Below are 7,195 nucleotides of genomic sequence, written 5' to 3'. Positions count from 1 at the left end.
CGTGTACCAATTATTCCAAGAGCTCTACAATTGAGTTGGCAGACCCACCATCATAAAACCTGATTTGGAATTACCATATTCTGACTTATATTGCTTCCATTATCTTTAATACTTTCTGTAAAGTAAAAGTTACTTTAAATTATCAACTAGATCTTATATATATTTACAGTTATTATCTTCACAACTGGAATATTTTCCTAACTGATATTAGCTCCTTGCTGCGTGCGTGTGTATGTCAGCTGACATGTGTGTGTTCGTGCGCGCACGGATGCTTGCACGCGTGTGTGTATGTGTTTTTGCATTCAATGTTGCTGCGTAGATTCAGCTGAAATAAAATTTCATTTCCCCCAGGTTTCGCATAACTAACGGTTACATTCATAATAATATAATCGATGAGGTAAAAAAAAAAAATGATTAAATACTTCTATATATTTAGTGATAGTAAGAAAGCTACTTTCATAACTGATTCGTGAACCACAAAATTTATTGAATATTAATTCGCTTATGAGAATAACATCTTGACAATCATCCCTGAATATTCCTTAAGAGATAAATTATGTTTGTTCTTTTGTTTTTATTATTTCTGTTATATATAATATTTGCGTCACTAGCATAGGATATGGAATCTTTTTTAAAACGGGGGCCACATTTTTCATGAACGAAACACTTTGAAACTTGGAACACTGGTAGAATGTGTCATATAAAACATCTTTTTCTCTTAGTCTTCTTAAAGAAAAAAGAAATCCATAAGTTATTCCATGTTAAAGTTGTCGTATTTCTGTAATTTCAACCAATCACTGACGTCCAATCAGCCGATATACATTAAGTGCCGACTACATAAACAAACAATTCTGAAACAATTCTATCGGTGATAGGGTTAGGGTTAGGGTTAGGGTTAGGGTTAGGGTTAGCGTAAAACAGTAAATTTAAAAAGAGAAAAGCAAATAAAACGAAGAAAAAAAAAGAAAATGAAAAAAGCAAATTTAAAATGAAAAAAGCAAATAAAACGAAGCTATGGCTTAATCAGGCAAAGGAGTAAATGTAAACAACTGAATACTTGTCAGTGATTGGTTGAAATTATCGAAATAAGACAATTTTTTACATGAAATAAATTCGAATACAAAAATATTTTTCTGATCTATAACACAAAATAGATAAGTATACGAAGTTTGAAAGTCTTTCGGTACCAAAAATACTACGTAAAACATTAATGAAAAATGTGTCCTCCGTTTTAAAAAAGATCCAGGATATGTATTTATCAATGCATGTGTCTTTTATTAATTTCTACTATATAAAGCAATTTTTTTCTACGTATGTATATATGTTTGAAGTAGCAGAAATTCTACGCGGGTGGTCATGTTGCATAAACACCTTACTTTGTTTTATAATTTTAGATGAGAATGTCATACACCTACAACTTTAAGAATACAGTGTAGTTCGGCAAGTATACTCACTACTGAAAAAGCAGCACGGTTGATATAAAAGCGATGGGTTTTAAATAATCGCAGATCAAGCGCCGAAGTCATGATGTCGCAAGAGCTGATTCTGATATCATGGTTACCATGATGTTAGGAGCATCTTCAGAATGTATGAGGAGATAATGCTATTCCAATAGCATTCTACTTTATCGAATGAGTAAATAAAATGATGAGATTGTTTGAAGTATCCGACAGGAAATAAATAACCGAAACAATACTTTTCTTTTCCTCTTTTTTCAGTCTGAAAGAAAAAAAACAGCATCGAGTCGATCAAATCTAAAACAAAACACTATGTTCATAAATCTCGATATCGTAAGTTCAGTTCACCAATCCATTCTGTTTGTCCCTCTTCATTTCCCCCTGATTTACGAGAGAATCGTAGAAATAGTGTACTAAAATAGACATTCCATCACAACTTATCAGAAATGACTATCAGCAAAATAATGTGGCTTCTTCACCAAACGAAACAAATCGAGACTACAGACCTTATCCAGCCATCTCGTTTATGGTTCTACCATTAGGTTTACTACCGGTTGCTTTTATTGTAGAGTCTGTCCTGCAATTCTTTCTTCAGTCATTCTCACTGCAAAATTAAAGAAACGGACAAGCATAGGAGGGAACCGTTAAAACTAGCAGCTATTATTATTGTTTCTGTTTACTACAAACATCCCAATATAATGAATGAACAAAAGCCAGATAGAAACAAAAATTGCTACTGCTATAGCACTTAAGAGATGGTCCGAATTTTAATTAATTAAGTTAGATAAATGGGATAGGAAAATAATTCGCAACAAATACAAATCTGTATCATCTTTTAGGAAATTAAACAAAACCCTGGCCTCAGTTATTCGTTACTCACAAAGCCAAGAACAGATATTTTCTAAACTTTAGCTACTATTTTCATATAAAATCTGATTTTCCTGATTACGAAAGTATTCTTACCTGTTTTAGCAAGTGGGATGCAGATACAAGCTTATTAGACTCCATTAGTCCAATTTACATAATTACCAAAATTTAGCAAAGGCAAATATCGAAGGACAAATATTTTCCCTTAAGCGTGAAATTGAATTTTTACTGAAAATAAATCTTAATAACTTTAGTTTCTCCTATTAGGAAATAGACTTCAATTCTTAAGGACATTTTTGACGATTGTTATACAATAGCTATCTAAATGTATGATACGGGTTCTCTAGATGTATTTCACTTAGGTCAAGGTTTAAAACAATATATGTAATGTATGTGACTTCTAAATAGTTTAGAAGAGAGGCAGAAGAGTAGAGTACAAAAGGAGTAATAGTTGAACCTGAGAAAGAGAAATCTAAATTGAAGGCTCTGGCATTTTACTATTCGAAGGACAATGTTTCAACGAATACTGTTTTGAGTTCTAAAAATAAATTATTTTTGTGATATTCAAGAGAGTAAAATCCTTCAAAGGGTTCTCTGTCGCAAAATGACAAATTTGCTCAATAAATTTTTCAAAGCGTATAGTATAGTTAGCGGGAAAAAAGGTCGTCCTCATGCCCTTTTTACAACCTCATACACTGGTGGATACAATTAAGGATTGTAGCTGCTAACCGAATTTCAAGCCCCGCTTACAAGATAGATGCCCAGAGGTGGTGCTGAATCGAGCGATGGATTAAATTTCCCTCCCAAGTTCTAAACGCTGGGACTTGAAAATAGAACACAAGGAGCGAGGTAAACACTGCAAGTCATTTCGAATGTTGCTCTAACGTCTCTGCCAATTCGCCCTCAAGAAATGTTTAGTGTCTAATTCACTGTTTATACAAATTCGCACTTTGGATTTTAATTTTCTGTTTGAAATCAGTTCATTTGGTGGATTAAAGTTCTTGAGAGTGGAATGCATATCTCATTTTCTGATGTTCTCTCCCCATCAAGGAATTTAAATCTGATGCCGATGTAGGAAAAAATTATAGCTTTATTGTTGGTGACATTTTCGTATTTATTCATTATCAGTCTTCATTGTACATTTATAGAGAATTTGAGAGAAATATTCTCCTAAACAACCCGACTTATTCTTTCTGACAAGGCCTGTGTTCTGAAAAACTAAAAAAAAATATTTCTATAGGTTTTTGACCTTTGTTCTCAACACTATTTTGGTTGAAATTTTTTAACGTTTTCAAAAAAGAAAAAGAAAAACATTTCCTTTTGACCTGGGTAGTTTAATATTATCCTGGAATAAAAGTGTCGAGAAAGTGAGACGATATCTAATTGTCTCCTATTATTCTTCGAATGACGTTTGTTGATAAAAGGTCAAACTAAAAGAAAAGAATTTACAGACTAAGTAGTATAACATTTAGAACGTAATAGTAAAAATAAAGAAAACATTAAAAAAAAAACTAGAAACAAAAGAGAGAAAAAAACAGCTTTGGTAATACAATTATAAAAATAAAGGTAACTGAACGAGGGAGTCTGATGTTTTATAAACAATACATGATCATTGCATTGTTTGACGATTAAGTAGAGTCTAATGTCCATATAGATAATATATCCCTTTGTTAGTTGAATCGGTGCCCAAGTTCATATCTCCTTTTGAGCATTGTAAAACGCAAAATATAATTGTCCTCAAGACTGGAATAAATTTTAAGCTCTGTCGTGCAGCACCAGTTTCTTTTGGCGGTTTAGATGATTACAATAGAATATGTATCTTGTAAAATTTCCAGTGACCAAGGTATCCATTCTCAGATTTAAAAGATCTGCCTAAATAAGCAATGCAAACCATCCGGTAGATTGGAGCTCAGGTAATCATCAGTTCATGATACAGTGAGTTATCCACTTGTATCCAAAGCATCAATTGCCTATCATAGACATTAAGAGTGTAATGCTTTGTAAGTCTACATGCCAGAGATGACAGTTTAATAACGTTAATACTACTAGTATCAAAGGAGAGGTTACATTTTATGATACGATGTCGCACCAAAAATGTCGTACCAGGGCTAGTTCTATAGCGCGCCAACAGATGGAAGTATACGGATGTATGTGCAGCGACAGCTAGTAGTGACCTTCCTGAAGCTGTGTGCCCAGGGACATTGTTGTGTTTACTTCGCAAATTGTGAAATTTGTGTTTTTTGTGGTCACGTGTATGCTGTAACCTGAATTATATCATGGACAGGAACAAAGAGCCACCGTGAAATTTTGCGTTAAACTTGGGAAATCTGCTACATCAGTACTTATGTAGTACTTTGTTTGTATTGACCTCATAAGGACTTTAGTCGGGGCATACGTCGTAGGGTTTGAATACTGACCATTAAAGCAGTAATAAAAAATCCCCGCTCCTTGTGCCTGAGGTTGTATCCATTGCCACAAATAAAATGACTATGTAATTCTCCATATTTTCCATCTTCTCCCATTCTTTTGTGTTTAGTTTATGGTTTTATCATTCGTCAAATACTGTTTTACTCGTTTTTTTATTTCTGTAGATTTTTTGTTATTCCTTTTTCTGCCATATGACAATTCTAAAAAAAAAAGGTGGGTGGAAACGAAAGAAAACTAATTTCGACGCCGTAAATCACGTGAGATATTTTTTTGCTATAATTCAGAACCTTACCCGTTTATCAAATATTGTTTGGGCAGTTTTCTGCGCCAATTCTAGTAAAATTGTAAATGGGTTCAGGCGTCATACGTAAGATAAAAATTACAGCAAAAGTCAGAATAGAAATATTGTTTTCTAATTTTGGCACAAAGCCAGAAATTACGGGGAAGGGACTTAGTTGATTGGATCGATCCCAACGTTCAACTGGTACTTCTTTCATTGAAAGATGAAAGGCAAAGTCTATTCTGTAAGCTCGCTGCTTTAATCTGAGGAAATCATTGAATTGATGAATATAGCATAATCACTAATATGAAACTTGGATGTTTTAGATGAAACTTAGATTTTGAAACCATTCCTACAGTCTATAGGAGAGTGAATACAGATTATGATAGATGGGTGAAACATATGTATTTCATAAAACTATTGCTTTACCTAACTGAGGAGGTTTTACATATTTCTAAACGATACTTAAAACAGAAGAGACCTTTGTGTCTTTTTAAACTAGAATGAAACTGGGATTCGAAACACAAACCTTGAAATGACACACAAGGATGTTAATGTAAATCAGAGGAACTGCTGAAACTAGTAATTTAACTGTAGTTGCCATAAGATAATTGTTCTCTTCCATTATTTTGTATTTCCAAATAGAGGAGCGAATGCTATAATATTTATTAGTTATACTGTCACCGTGAAATGCTCTGGATATCAACTAGCATAATTATACACTATGTCAATGTTTATTGCCTTAGGTACAAGCATTAGGAATAAATAAATATATGAAGAGTCAGTTAATGTGTGACCTTGTATAATATGCAACACTAGTGAAGCGTTGCTACCAAAATAGGGTTTTCGTTCTCTATTCCTGAATAAAATAATAGCATACATGATGAATATATTTCTACACAACGTTTGTGAATCACAGCGAACATATTCAAAGATCTTAATTAACTAACAATAAGGACGAAACGAGAAATAGTGAAACTGGTTCCGATATCAGAACTCATCCGTAGCTGTTTTGTATACAACCAAATTAGCATTGTATAATTTGTCAGAGGGCCTGTGCATAGTTGCAGTGTTTTGATTATAAATATATATACAACACTAACAACATTATAAATTACCAAAACGAGGAAGCGTTTCCCTACAAATTTTCTCAACCGATCCCTCACAGATTTATTGATTCAAAGTCGTAAAAGTACATATAGCTATTTGAACAAATAAGGGAGAAACCTCCCAATATAGCTCCGTTTGTGCATATATATAATTGTATATGCATGTAAAAAGAAACAGACACATACACACAAACCTGTATGTATATATATGTTGTAATTAATATAGTGGCTAGTAAAGCGGCACATTCTTTGCTTTCATAAGAGTCCATAATTATCCGGTATCTTCCAGCAGTTTAGAACCCCTCACGGGTGCTGAAGAGTATAAATGATATTCCCTGCACTCTTGGTAAAAATCAAATGGCTTTCTGCACAATTTCCATATCCTAAAATTTATCCCGAATCTATCGTGTTGAAAAGAATTACAATTGTACAAGTGTAACTGGTGTAGTGAGAAATATCCCTATATGAAGCAATATTCATTTATTAGCTACACAGCTATATCTACAACTATATTCATACACATACAAACTAGACACACGTACGCGCGCGCACATATACATATAAATATAAAAAGTACACGTGTGTGTATGTGTGTATGTGGAGCAAAACAAGTCATGAGATATGTAAAAGGTGAATATATTAATTAACTACCTGAAATTCGATAAGCTGACTTAACTTCTCGCATTTATGGTCTGTACACAGCCCGTGAAAAAATTTCATTGACTGAATGTCCTGGATTCCAGCTACATAGGACTCCACAGTATAAACTCTGTTTTGGATTATTATACGGTATGTTATTCGAGCGTAGGAGAGGAGCCTACTGTAATTGCTAAATTATTTCATGTATCTATACTGCATTACAAATACACACAGACACACACACACACACACACACACACACACACACACACACACATATGTACATATGTATATATATATATATATATATATATATGTATAAGCGTATGCGTGTGTATACATATATATATTCTTATATATATATGTACATGTATATGTGTATATGTATGCATATATAAACAAACTTGTGTGTATAT

General features: G+C 33.2%; 1 long non-coding RNA gene across 1 annotated transcript in view; it reads right to left on the bottom strand.

Moving 5' to 3' along the window:
* Positions 1 to 1,431: 1,431 nt before the first annotated feature.
* LOC128248507 (uncharacterized) overlaps positions 1,432 to 7,195 on the bottom strand; it is a 54,150-nt gene continuing 48,386 nt past the window's right edge. The window contains exons 3-4 of the long non-coding RNA XR_008264677.1: positions 1,964 to 2,061; positions 1,432 to 1,719 (exon numbers count right to left, since the gene is read on the bottom strand). This is a non-coding gene — a long non-coding RNA (uncharacterized LOC128248507). The remainder of the gene's footprint in view (positions 1,720 to 1,963; positions 2,062 to 7,195) is intronic.

The sequence above is a fragment of the Octopus bimaculoides genome, chromosome 8, assembly GCF_001194135.2.
Source record: "Octopus bimaculoides isolate UCB-OBI-ISO-001 chromosome 8, ASM119413v2, whole genome shotgun sequence".
In the NCBI taxonomy this organism is placed as follows: domain Eukaryota; kingdom Metazoa; phylum Mollusca; class Cephalopoda; order Octopoda; family Octopodidae; genus Octopus; species Octopus bimaculoides.
The sequence above is the reverse complement of the archived record's forward strand: the minus strand, read 5'-3'. Positions and strand labels throughout refer to the sequence as shown.